The sequence below is a fragment of the Schistocerca cancellata genome, chromosome 4 (genome assembly GCF_023864275.1).
Source record: "Schistocerca cancellata isolate TAMUIC-IGC-003103 chromosome 4, iqSchCanc2.1, whole genome shotgun sequence".
Lineage (NCBI taxonomy): Eukaryota > Metazoa > Arthropoda > Insecta > Orthoptera > Acrididae > Schistocerca > Schistocerca cancellata.
This window is the reverse complement of record NC_064629.1, coordinates 393,559,598-393,573,881: the sequence shown is the minus strand read 5'-3', so window position 1 is coordinate 393,573,881 and position 14,284 is coordinate 393,559,598.

Below are 14,284 nucleotides of genomic sequence, written 5' to 3'. Positions count from 1 at the left end.
GCGAATTTATACTCTACGGCTATCAATAAGCAATATGACTCCTCTAAAATACGAGAATACGCTAGGATTTTATGTAATTAAATATGCAAACGCACAAACACTCGGAAATAAATTAAGAATCAAACTACAAAACAAATATGAAAGCTAAATATGCACAGCACTCCTCAAACACCCAAGTCGTGCAGTTTCGGAAATGCTTGTGCCGAACCTCCGGGCCATCACAATCTGTCCTAGGTTAAACTTACGTAGATCGCGCGCCTGCCACATTCCTCACACCGACAGCACCCTCATTGATAGTACTTGCGCCGTTCGTGTGTCTGAATAGCATTCATTCCTTGCCAGGTGAGGCTGCTATCGCCTGGATGGGTATATATCGATAGTAGGTCGGTGGTCATAATGTTATGTCTGATAACTGTGTGATAGCCGATCGGCCATTGTCATCACCTACCATAAACAAACTGGTAAGTCAGTTATTTTGTTGCTCTTGCACACCATCTGTTATCTTTTCATTCCTGATAACAAGAGAAATTGACAGTGTCTAGATACGGAGAAGAAGCGAAACGGTTTTCATTTAATTTTTGGCTTTACACTCAGTGTTTTGTGCCGTAATGGACCAGCAAATCATGTGATCACCACAAGGCTGCCCATTGTTTCCACAGGGTCCGTCGAAATCGTTTTTAAACTTAAGGTAATAATTGTAGCAACAGCAGTACCTTGGAGAACAAAGTGATGGCGGACTAGGCGTTTCATGTTCGAAACAACTTCTCTCTTTATTTCTTACCTATTTTGTTTTTTTCCGTCTTGTTGATTAAGCAATTTTCCACTGGCTCAATCTCTGCTTGTGTTCTGGGTTACTTCCATATCCTTCACTGCTGGGTTCTCTAACTAGGATCAGATATCCCGTTAACACATAGTTGTGTGACGTCTGCAACTACACATTTGCCGAACACGTGAAGCAGCGTTTAGAACCACTCCAGCCTGAAGGACACCTCTGCATGGACGGCGACTGGTCACCTGATTCAAACCAATATGTAACAGAAGCATCTACCGAAAGAAACCATCATAGCTTCATCTCTGCCAACAATAAAACAATGCTTAATAGCTTTGTCTCTTCACTTCCTACAATAATATAATATATTTCCGAATTACATTACTATGATTCTTCATCTGTATGGCATTTGTACCATGTAGCTCATGAAGTAACTTTTCGGTGTGTAGTGACCACTGGTGAAGTGCAGTGGGTATACAGACTATCACATTTGATAGCGAAAACTTACACAGGTGAAAACATACAATAACAGAAGGAAAAAGTCCCAGAAAACAGGAATCCGAAAAAGAGCCTATTGTGTGGTAATTTCGAGTGTGTGGTTACGACCTGGCATTGGCTTCACCATGCAATATCATCCTAATTCTCGAAAATATGTTAGAAATATAAACTTTCCCAGTGAGTGTCCATGTTACCGGATTCAAATTTGAACATTCCGCATCTCTTTAAGGAATGTAGTGCATGCATGACGGAATACCAGCATAAGTAGATGTTGCTGTAGAGGACGACATCTGACGTGCGTATGTAGTACAAGTCGGATAGGTCTTTGGTCTCCAAGACAACCAGACGTGTATTGTGTTTCTTGTTGAGGCTGTCAGTTCAACTAAATGCCTATGATTTACGATCATAAACAGCTTAAACTGGAACGATCACATAGATAATGTTGTGGGGAAGGCGAACCAAAAGCTGCTTTTTATTGGCAGAGCAGATAGGAGTGCAACAGGTCTACTGAAGAGACAGCCTACAATACGCCTGTTCGTCCGCTGCTAGAGCACTGCTATGCAGTATGAGATCCTCATCAAATAGGGTTGAGAAGATCCAAAGAAGGGCATCTTGTTTCTTACTATCGCGAAATAGGGGAGAAAGTATGACGGATGTGATGAACGAGCTGGGGTGGGAATAGTTAAAACAAAGGCGTTTTGCGTTGCTGGGTGATCTTTTCGCGAAATCTGAATCACATACTTTCTCTTCTGAATGTGAAAAAGTTTTATTGTGCCTGCCCACATAGGGACAAATTATCATCGTAATAAAATAAGAGAAATCAGAACTCCTACAGAAAGATTTGTTTTCATTCTTCCCACGCGCTGTTAGAGAGTGACACAGTGAAGAAATAGTCTGGAGGTGAACCGAAGAACCGTCTGCCAGGCACTTAAGTGTCAATTGTAGTGTAGTGATGCAGATATAAATGTAGAAGGTTGGCCATGGGTAAAATCTGAGCAAAGTTAGATGGCCACTTCATCGAAAAGTATATAACTCAAATAAATTTGTACTGACTTGAGCGTAGCGCAGTGGTTAGCACACTGGACTCGCATTCGGGAGGACGACGGTTCAATCCCGCGTCCGGCCATCCTGATTTAGGTTTTCCGTGATTTCCCTAAATCACTCCAGGCAAATGCCGGGATGGTTCCTCTGAAAGGGCACGGCCGACTTCCGTCCCCATTCTTCCCTACTTCGATGAGACCGATGACCACGCTGTCTGGTCTCCTTCCCCAAACAACCAACCAACCAACTGACTTGACCTGAATTTCATATTGAAGTTAGTGGCGGCTCGTAACTACATATTCGCAGTTACCTGGCGAGCAGCTCTTCTATGAGTGCGTCATTACTAGAACGCTTTTGCATTTATTATTGTATACTGCCGCACATCACGGGTTTGGTCATTAATTGTGATACCCCATTATAACCGGACTCTACGTATCTTGCTCACTACTTTTACAGATAATGGAGAAAAACATGGACTGACCAAAAACAGAACACATTAGGGTCTACCATGCTTAATACAAAGTATAAAACTACTGCCCATCGCCCCCCCCCCCCACCCCATGAACCATGGACCTTGCCGTTGGTGGGGGGGCTTGCATGCCTCAGCGATACAGATAGCCGTACCGTAGGTGCAACCACAACGGAGGGGTATCTGTTGAGAGGCCAGACAAACGCGTGGTTCCTGAAGAGGGGCAGCAGCCTTCTCAGTAGTTCCAAGGGGCAACAGTATGGACAATTGACTGATCTGGCCTTGTAACACTAACCAAAACGGCCTTGCTGTGCTGGTACTGCGAACGGTTGAAAGCAAAGGGAAACTAAGGCCGTAATTTTTCCCGAGGGCATGCAGCTTTACTGTATGGTTACTGATGATGGCGTCCTCTTGGGTAAAATATTCCGGAGGTAATATAGTCCCCCATTCGTATCTCCAAGTGGGGACTACTCAAGAGGACGTCGTTATCAGGAGAAAGAAAACTGGCGTTCTACGGATCGGAGCGTGGAATGTCAGATCCCTTAATCGGGCAGGTAGTTTAGAAAATTTAAAAAGGGCAATGGATAGGTTAAAGTTAGATATAGTAGGAATTATTGAAGGTCGGTGGCAGGAGGAACAAGACTTTTGGTCAGGCGATTACAGGGTTATAAATACAAAGTCAAATAGGGGTAATGCAGGAGTCGGTTTAATAATGAATAAAAAAATAGGAATGCGGGTAAGCTACTACAAACAGCATAGTGAACGCACTATTGTGGCCAAGACAAACACGAAGCCCAGGCCTACTACAGCAGTACAAGTTTATATGTCAACTAGCTCTGCAGATGACGAAGAAATTGAAGAAATTTATGATGAGATAAAAGAAATTATTCAGATAGTGAAGGGAGACGAAAATTTAATAGTCATGGTTGACTGGAATTCGGTTGTAGGAAAAGGGAGAGAAGAAAACGTAGTAGGTAAATATGGATTGGGGGTAAGAAATGAAAGAGGACGCCGCCTGGTAGAATTTTGCACAAAGCACAACTTAATCATAGCTAACACTTGGTTCAAGGATCATAAAAGAAGCCTGGAGATACTGACAGATTTCAGATAGATTACGTAATGGTAACACAGAGATAAAGGAAACAGGTTTTAAATTGTAAGACATTTCCAGGGGCAGATTTGGACTCAGACCACAATCTATTGGTTATGAAGTGTAGGTTAAAACTGAAGAAACCGCTAAAAGGTGGGAATTTAAGGAGATGGGACCTGGATAAAGTGACTAAACCAGAGTTGTACATAGTTTCAGGGAGAGCGTAAGGGAACAAATGGCAGGAATGAGGAAAAGAAATAGAATAGAAGAGGTTTGGGTAGCTTTGAGGGATGAAGTAGTGAAGGCAGTAGAGGATGTAGTAGGTAAAAAGACGAGGGCTAGTAGAAATGCTTGGGTAACAGAAGAAATATTGAATTTAATTGATGAAAGGAGAAAATATAAACATGCAGTAAATGAAGCAGACAAAAAGGAATACTAACGTCTCAAACATGAGATCGACAGGAAGTGCAAAATTGCTAAGCTTGGATGGTTAGAGGATATATGTAAGGATGTAGGGGTAAGATAGGTACTGCCTACAGGAAAATTAAAGAGACCTTTAGAGAAAAGAGAACTAATTACACGAATATCAAGAGCTCAGATGGAAAGCCAGTTCTAAGCAAAGAAGGGAAAGCAGAAAGGTGGAAGAAGAATATAGAGGGTCTATACAAGGGCGATGTACTTGAGGACAATATTATGGAAATGGAAGAGGATGTAGATGAAGATGAAATGGGAGATATGATACTGCGTGAAGAGTTTGACAGAACACTGAAAGACCTGAGTCGACACAAGGCCCCGGGAGTAGACAACATTCCATTAGAACTACTGACGGCCTTCGGAGAGCCAGTCCCGACAAAACTCTACCATCTGGTGAGCAAGATGTATGAGACAGGCGAAATACCCTCAGACGTCAAGAAGAATATAATAATTCCAATCACAAAGAAAGCAGGTGTTGACAGATTTGAAAATTACCGAACCATCAGTTTAATAAGTCACGGCTGCAAAATACTAACGCGAATTCTTTACAGACGAATGGAAAAACTAGTAGAATTCGACCTTGGGGAAGATCAGTTTGGATTCCGTAGATATATTGCAACACATGAGGCAATACAGACCCTACGGCTTATCTTACAAGCTAGATTAAGGAAAGGCAAATCTACGTTTCTAGCATTTGTAGACTTAGAGAAAGCTTTTGACGATGTTGACTGGAATACCCTCTTTCAAATTCTGAAGGTGGCAGGGGTAAAATATAGGGAGCAAAAGGCTATCTACAACTTGTATAGGAACCAAATGGCAGTTATAAGAGTTGAGGGGCAAGAAAGGGAAGCAGTGGTTGGGAATTGAGTGAGACAGGGTTGTAGCCTCTCCCCGATATTATTCAATCTGTATATTGAGCAAGCAGTAAAGGAAACAAAAGAAAAATTCGGAGTAGGTATTAAAGTCCATGGAGAAGAAATAAAAACTTTGAGGTTCGACGATGACATTGTAATTCTGTCAGAGACAGCAAAGGAATTGGAAGAGCAGTTGAACGGAATGGACAGTCATGAAAGGAGGATATAAGATGAACATCAACAAAAGCAAAACGAGGATAATGGAATGTAGTCGAAGTAAGTCGGGTGATGTTGATGGTATTAGATTAGGAAATGAGACACTTAAAGTAGTATAGGAGGTTTGCTATTTGGGGAGCAAAATAACTGATGATGGTCGAAGTAGAGATGATATAAAATGTAGACTGGCAATGGCAAGAAAAGCGTTTCAGAAGAAGAGAAATTTGTTAACATCGAGTATAGATTTAAGTGTCAGGAAGTCGTTTCTGAAAGTATTTGTATGGAGTGTAGCCATGTATGGAAGTGAAACATGGACGATAAATAGTTTAGACAAGAAGAGAATAGAAACTTTCCAAATGTGGTGCTACAGAAGAATGCTGAAGATTGGATGGGTAGATCACATAACTAATGAGGAGGTGTTGAATGGGATTGGGGAGAAGAGAAGTTTGTGGCACAACTTGACTAGGAGAAGGGATCGGTTGGTAGGACATTTTCTGAGGCATCAAGTGATCACAATTTAGTATTGGAGGACAGCGTGGAGGGTAAAAATCGCAGAGGGAGACCAAGAGATGAATACACCAAGCAGATTCAGAAGGATGTAGGTTGCAGTAGGTACTGGGAGATGAAGAAGCTTGCACAGGATAGAGCAGCATGGAGAGCTGCTGCAAACCAGTCTCAGGACTGAAGACCACAACAACAACAACAACAACAAAACTACTGGCATTCAAAGCAGCTTCCAGTCGTCTCGGCATGGGTCAATTAAGGTCCTCAATGGTTTCCAAGGGAATAGTATGCCATTCTTCCTGTAAAAGAGTTGCACGTTCGGGATATGATTATGTAGGTGGATAGCGTCCATGCAACCTTCTCTCCAAGGTAGACCAGAAAGGCTTAAAAATACGGAGCTCTATTGACTGTAGTGGCCAGGGGAGATTCGACAATTGATCCTCGTGCACACAAAACCAATCCTCGACGCTGAGAGCTTCATGAAGGGGAACCCGGTCGTCGTAGACCACAGCATCGCCGTTGGAGCAGAAAAATTGTACAGTGCGATGCTCCTGACCAGACGAAATAATTGCATAATCTTTTGCAGTAATGCGACATTGCTGAGGATCCATGGGTTGCGTGGAATACCGCCATATGCTTCATCAAAATGTCACCGAATCGCTGCACTGTTTCAATTCTGGGGCATAAACTCGGCCAGAATTTGGAAACAGTGTGAAAAGGGACCCATGCAACCAAACGACATTCTTACATTCCTCCATTGTGTAGATTTTATAGCATCGTAAACACATTTTCCTGTTACAGGCATTTGCATCACTGAAGAAGTTTTGGAATTCCATCTCGGCCTGCAAGTCCCTTCTTCTGGAGTTACTTCATGCTGTTTTGGTGCTGCAAGTGTTCGCGAGTGCAGTGACTTTTTCAGGTATCGTCCTCTTATTTTTCGTCAAAATCCGTCACGATCACTCGTCACACACATATCGTTCACGTAGTAACTTAGCTGATATGGTTTTCCGCATTCTCTGTATGTGGTATAAATCTTCTACACGGTGCCTCTTGAAAATCCAGACACTTCGGCCATCTTGGTTACGGAAGCACCCATCGTAAGAGCACAAAAAATGTTCCCACTTTAGAATTCAGTCAGCTCCAATATAATGCACTCAAAACTACACGTAACAGTCTTATAACCACGACTGAAACTTGCAACGCATCGAGGAAATTGCACAAGTACCATTCGTTGTTAAATACAACAGCCAAACCTGCAGGCTTGGCTGACATCTGCATCTATGTTCGATCACGCATTTCTCGCAATGATTCCATATTTTTGTCCAATACCTGTATGCTAACGAAAACATTTACCTAAGAAACAGTAAAAGATAATCATAGACCTTAGAGCCCGGCCAAACGGTATTTATGACATGTCTAAGGTTTCCTAACGACTTAGGCACCTCTGTGGCGAGAGTATATTGTCAGCCATCTGTGTTAATCAGCGTGCATAACGGTCTCGAAAAACTGCAGTACGTTACATGCTACTGAGTCCGAGGTGAACAATGATTTCGACAATGCTAAAAGGTCAATGGACATGATACATTCGAACAACTTATTGTGAAACTGTTTAGTGGGAAATCAGACTTGAGATAACTGTAAGAGTTCAGAAAATATGCAAAAAGTCGCTGTACCCCGGCTGTTTAATGCTCCTTTATGATTAACATTGGAGAAAGTGATACCGAAATGATACAGATTTTGGAATGAACTTCATTAAAACAAAGGCGTTTCTCGTTGCGGCGGGATCTTCTCATGAAATTTAGATCGCCAGTTTTCTCCCACGAATGCGAAAAAATGTTGTTGACGCCGATCTCCATAGGGAGAAACGATCATTATAATGAATCAAGGGAAATTAGAGCTTGGACGGAAACATAAAGGAGCTCGTTTTTTCCACGCGTTGTTCAAGGGTGGAGCAAGAGAGATTTATTGTGAAGGTGGTACTATGAATCCTCTGCCATGTACTTAACTATGATTTGCAGAGTGTCCGTGTAGATGTAGATACAGATTCCAGCAGACGGGACACGCTTCGACCATCATCATCATTTTATAACACATTTACTGACACAAGAACAATTCTGTAGGATTATAAGGGGTAGAAAGCATAATGGAGGCGTGCTCTGTATGTATTTAGATTCTGACTTAGGCAGGGAGGTGACTCGATATTAAGATATCACTAAAACTGCTAATATTCACACACGTACGCTCTAGTAATTGATTATGAGATGAAATGCATTAATAGTAGAAAGAAAGGCTTAATCTACATGACAAATAGTTCTTTATTGTTGTTTTCTTGATTTACAGTATTAAAAGGCTTTCATTAACATTGACCTACGCACAACAAAGTATCAAATGATGGGTCACTAGAAGATCGCTAATATTACTTGTATAGTTCTTACGTGTGTGGACCAAGGGAAAGGCGGGAGAGGCAAAGGAAACGGGAATGCATTCCTCTCCAGTGGATGGGGCTTTAAATTGTATAATAAGATGATACCAGAAACAACCGCGGAGACTGTCAAACGCTGACGGATAAAAGTCATGGGATGGCGATATGGACATGTACAGATCACGGTAATATCTTGTACACAAGGTATAAAAGGGAAGCTCATCGACAGAGCTGTCGTTTGTACACAGTTGATTCATCTGAAAAAGTATCCGGCTTGATTGTGGCAGCACAAGGGAAGTTAACAGACTTTGAACGTAGACTGATAGCTGAAACTAGAGGCATGGGACATTCCATTTCGGAAATCGTTAGGCAATTTAGTATTCCAAGATCCACAGTGTCAAGAATGTGCGAGAATACCGAATTTCAGGCATTACGTCTCGATACGAACAACGCAGTGGATGCACTCGCATTCGGGAGGACAACGGTTCAAACTCGCGTCCGGCCGCCCAGACTTAGGTTTTCCGTGACTTTCCTAAATCGCTCCAGGCAAATCTATAGATGGTTCCTTTCAAAGACTACAGCTGATTTCCTTCCCCATCATTGACACAATCCGAGCTTATGCTCCGTCTCTAATGATCTCGATGCCGATGTGACGCAAAACCCAGTCTTCTTTCCTTCCTCCCTTCCGTGCCGACAGCCGTCAGTTAACGATCGAGAGCAGCGGCGTTTGCGTAGAGTTGAGAATGCTAACAGACAAGCAACACTGCATAAAATAACAGCAGAAAACAAAATGGGACGTACGACTGACGTATCCGTTATGACAGTGCGGCCAAATTTGGCGTTAATGGACTGTAGCCGCAGACGACCGACAAGAGTGCCTCTGCTAATAGATTTACATCGCCTGTAACGCTTCTCCTGGGCTCGTGATCATATCGATTCAACCTAGACAACTGAAAAACCGTGGTCTGGTCAGATGAGTCCCGATTTCTGTTTGCAAGAGTTGATGGTAGGGTTCGACTTTGGCGAGGAGCCCACGAAGCAATCGATCTAAGTTGACAATAAGACACTATGCAAGCTGTTGGTGGCTCCATAGTGGTGTGGACTGTGTTTAAATGGAATGAACTGGGTCTCCTGGGTGTTCGCCTACTTGAGATCATTTGCAGCCGTTCATGAACTTCATGTTCCCAAACAAGTCACGAGGCCACAATTGGTCAAGGCTCGTTTAATGAACATTCTGCACAGTTCGAGCCAATGATTTGCGCACCCACATCGCAGGGCAAGAATCCCATCGACATCTTATGGAACAAAAGTTCGTGCCCAAAAGAGTGGACCGGCAACACTGTCGCAATTATGGACGGCTATAGAGATACCGTGGCAGAATATTTCTGCAGGGAACGCCCAACCACTTGTTGTGTCGATGACACGTCGAGTTGCTGCACTACACAGGGCAAAATGAGGTCCGACACGATGTTATCCCACGACCTTTGTCACGTCAGTGTATCATCCATTAAAACGATGTCAAAACCACCCACTACTCATTTGCATGAGCGGTATTTGTTGGAAAAAGCATCAAGAATCACAGGAATAGACTGGAATTGTTTATGATCTAAGACTCAGACACTTACTGGGATTATGAAAGGTTCGCATATGAGAGTGAGCAAATCTTAATCAAACCTAACCTGTAACTCACCGCCTCGGGCTTGCCACCAAATTGCCGGATTATGAAAGCAGTATTGCTGCCCATTTGGACCCATATTATCTAATTCCAACTGCGGTAATCAGAAGGCTGCTTCAGATCACAGTCTCGCCCTTGGTGCCCAACGTTTGAATCCTTCTCCTTTCGAGACTAAAGACTGAATCATCTCTATCACTTACTGTTCCACCTTGCCTCTGCCCAAGAAATGCTTATATTCGTTCGCTGGCCAAAGGCATAGCAAGAACAACTGCTGCACAAATAGAACGAGTTAGAGTCTGTAGTTTATCTCCCATCTACGTTAATTTTAGTGTCTGTCCAATAAGATGGAAAGAAGCAGATATTCTGACCTTCCCTGTTATTAAACTGGAATAGAAAATTACAAGTAAGAAAAGGCAGAAGACGACCAAAGTGAGAGAGATAGCGCTTGTTTGTTTCACCATAAGTTTGGCGCCAACTTTTCCGAGGGATTCGGTCTTCTCTTACGAAATATCTTGCGTCGTAGCTCTAAAGGGAGTCCCTTCTTTTATTAGCTGAGCTGAAATGTGTCAAGAGTGTTTATTCGGGAAAAATATATTTATTTTGTCATGCCCCTCCTAGTGTTATCGGACGCTACCGTATGGAATGCTACCATTGTCAGTGGAGAGAGAGATGCTTACTGCAGACTGGTGTCTCGCCAAAGTGTTGCCAGAGGATTTCTCTCTCCTCCTCGGTTTAAGACCACCTCCATGCAACACACAACTAGAGACTATTGTACCGAAGAGGCAGCCTGCCGAGCACTGGAGCCCATCACGGTTAACAGTGTGTCCAGTGGGGCGGGTCGTGTCCTCAGTAAACGATGCCCCTGCCCCATCTTTCGCAAGGACTTATTGCAGCTGGAGTAAATCGAATAATAGAAGTATCAAGAGCTGCTAATACTCTGTCTAAGACAGAAGATCTATCTACATTAAAATCATAAGGTAGAAAAAGGAGAATCTCATGCATTGATCTTTCTTAACTGTTCTGACAATGATAACCTTTTCGTCCAGTTAGAAGGGCCAGTAAACAAACCAAACAAATCCCCTAAATAAAGACTGCCCTCAGCGTAAAGACGTAACTGGCAAATTTAACAGGACCCAAACAAGATTATGTTCAGAACTTTCTCACCGTGACCCACATCGTAGTAATCACATGGAGTAAGGCAAATACCGCCTGCCAGTGCTTCCTTTGTATCAGAGTAATAACTAGTACATGGGGAATAAACTTCTCCATATTATGACCAGCCTGTGCATAGCTACGTTTTCTACTTTAAATTTGTAGAAGTACAGAAGTATGTATTGTTGAACTAAGGTGATTGTAACAGGCCTGATGCTCGCGCACATTATCATAATATTTGTTACTATTATTGCATTTACAGGAGAAAATATAAAAATGCAGTAAATGAAGCAGGCAAAAAGGAATACAAACGTCTCAAAAATGAGATCGACAGGAAGCGCAAAATGGCTAAGCAGGGATGGCTAGAGGACAAATGTAAGGATGTAGAGGCTTATCTCAATAGGGGTAAGATAGATACCGCCTACAGGAAAATTAAAGAGACCTTTGGAGAAAAGAGAGCCACTTGCATGAATATCAAGAGCTCAGATGGAAACCCAGTTCTGAGCAAAGAGGGGAAAGCAGAAAGGTGGAAGGAGTATATAGAGAGTCTATTCAAGGGCGATGTACTTGACGACAATATTATGGAAATGGAAGAGGATGTAGATGAAGATGAAATGGGAGATACGATACTGCGTGAAGAGTTTGACAGAGCACTGAAAGACCTAAGTCGAAACAAGGCCCCCGGAGTAGACAACATTCCATTGGAACTACTGACGGCCTAGGGAGAGCCAGTCCTGACAAAACTCTACCATCTGCTGAGCAAGATGTATGAGACAGGCGAATTACCCTCAGACTTCAAGAAGAATATAATAATTCCAATCCCAAAGAAATCAGGTGTTGACAGATGTGAAAATTACCGAACAATAAGTTTAATAAGCCACAGCTGCAACATACTAACACGAATTCTTTACAGACGAATGGAAAAACTAGTAGAAGCCGACCGCGGGGAAGATCAGTTTGGATTCCGTAGAAATACTGGAACACGTGAGGCAATAGTGACTTACGACTTATCTTAGAAGAAAGATTAAGGAAAGGCAAACGTACGTTTCTAGCATTTGTAGACTTAGAGAAAGCTTTTGACAATGTTGACTGGAATATTCTCTTTCAAATTCTAAGGTGGCAGGGGTAACATACAGGGAGCGAAAGGCTATTTACAATTTGTACAGAAACCAGATGACAGTTATAACAGTTGAGGGACATGAAAGGGAAGCAGTGGTTGGGAAGGGAGTGAGACAGACTTGTAGCCTCTCCCCGATGTTATTCAATCTGTATATTGAGCAAGCAGTAAAGGAAACAAAAGAAAAATTCGGAGTAAGTGTTAAAATCCATGGAGAAGAAATAAAAACTTTGAGGCTCGCCGATGACATTGTAATTCTGTCAGAGACAGCAAAGGACTTGAAAGAACAGTTGAACGGAATGGATGGTGTCTTGAAGGGAGGATATAATATGAACATCAACAAAAGCAAAACGAGGATAATGGAATGTAGTCGAATTAAGTCTGGTGATGTTGAGGGTATTAGATTAGGAAATGAGACACTTAAATAAGTATAGGAGGTTTGCTATTTGGGGAGCAAAATAACTGATGATGGTCGAAGTAGAGAGGATATAAAATGTAGACTGGCAGCGGCAAGGAAAGCGTTTCTGAAGAAGAGAAATTTGTTAACATCGAGTATAGATTTAAGTGTCAGGAAGTCGTTTCTGAAAGTATTTGTATGGAGTGTAGCCATGTATGGAAGTGAAACATGGACGGTAAATAGTTTAGACAAGAAGAGAATAGAAGCTTTCGAAATGCTGTGCTACAGAAGAATGCTGAAGATTAGATGGGTAGATCACATAACTAATGAGGAGGTGTTGAATAGGATTGGGGAGAAGAGAAGTTTGTGGCACAGCTTGACCAGAAGAAGGGATCGGTTGGTAGAACATGTTCTGAGGCATCAAGGGATCACCAATTTAGTATTGGAGGGCAGCGTGGAGGGTAAAAATCGTAGGGGGAGACAAAGAGATGAATACACTAAGCAGATTCAGAAGGATGTAGGTTGCAGTAGGTACTGGGAGATGAAGAAGCTTGCACAGGATAGAGTAGCATAGAGAGCTGCATCAAACCAGTCTCAGGACTGAAGACCACAACAACAACAACAACATTGGATTTACAACTTTCAAGTGTAAAGAATAGCTGATTAGTAAATGTAATTAAAATAAATGTATATCCCAAGGATATCACCAAAACTGTCAATACCTAAATGGCACCTTCGTGGGGCTCAACAAATTGTTCAGTATAATATGAACTAGGAAAAGTACGAGTAAGGCTTTGGATGAATCCCGGCGTTAAGTAGACTTGTAGATCCAAACAATTTGTCAATAGCATACACGAAATGAGCAGGTGTTTGTGACGCTTTAGATTGTGAATGCACCAAAAGGTCGTTAGACTAGAGGACAGCCTCGTCTGTATCAAACATGTATGTTAACTAACGAGTAGCAAAGATTCCTCTGGGATCAGCGATTCATTAATCTTTTCTCGTTAATTGTCAAGCATGTTTGAAAGCATGAGAATTACTAATTCGCCTGATTGCTCCAGTAGACCATCCAACTCTTGGCTTATCGCTGTCTCAATCGATTACAAGTAGAGCTCACATCACTACTAGCCACCGCAGTAGAGTATGACGCACCTAACACACTCTGTCCTTCAAATATAATTCTGCCCTATCTTGGAGAACAATAGTTTTTTGTACTTCTGAATGCAACCAATAATTACGTCTTTCGTAGCAGAAGTTTATTTCCATCTAATGAAGGGCTATGTGATATCATCGACATGTGTAGGAACTGTGTGCGCGAGGTATATAGGATTGGAAACTCCATTGACAGCAGGGACAAGTTTATTGTGAACAATCAACCAGTTAAAAAGCCTTATTTATTATCTGGTTTAGTTGACGAAGTTAAAATAATGGTACCAGTAGAGCTTGAAATTGTCATATGCAGAAAATAGGAAGTCTGTGGGCTTACCGACTTCTATGCTACCAATGTTCTTTCGTAAAACGGTAATAAACGCTTTCATTTGGCGCACGATTCAGGCTTTTATGAAGTGATACTCAAAAACAGAGCAAAATGTTTACTCTTCTGTTT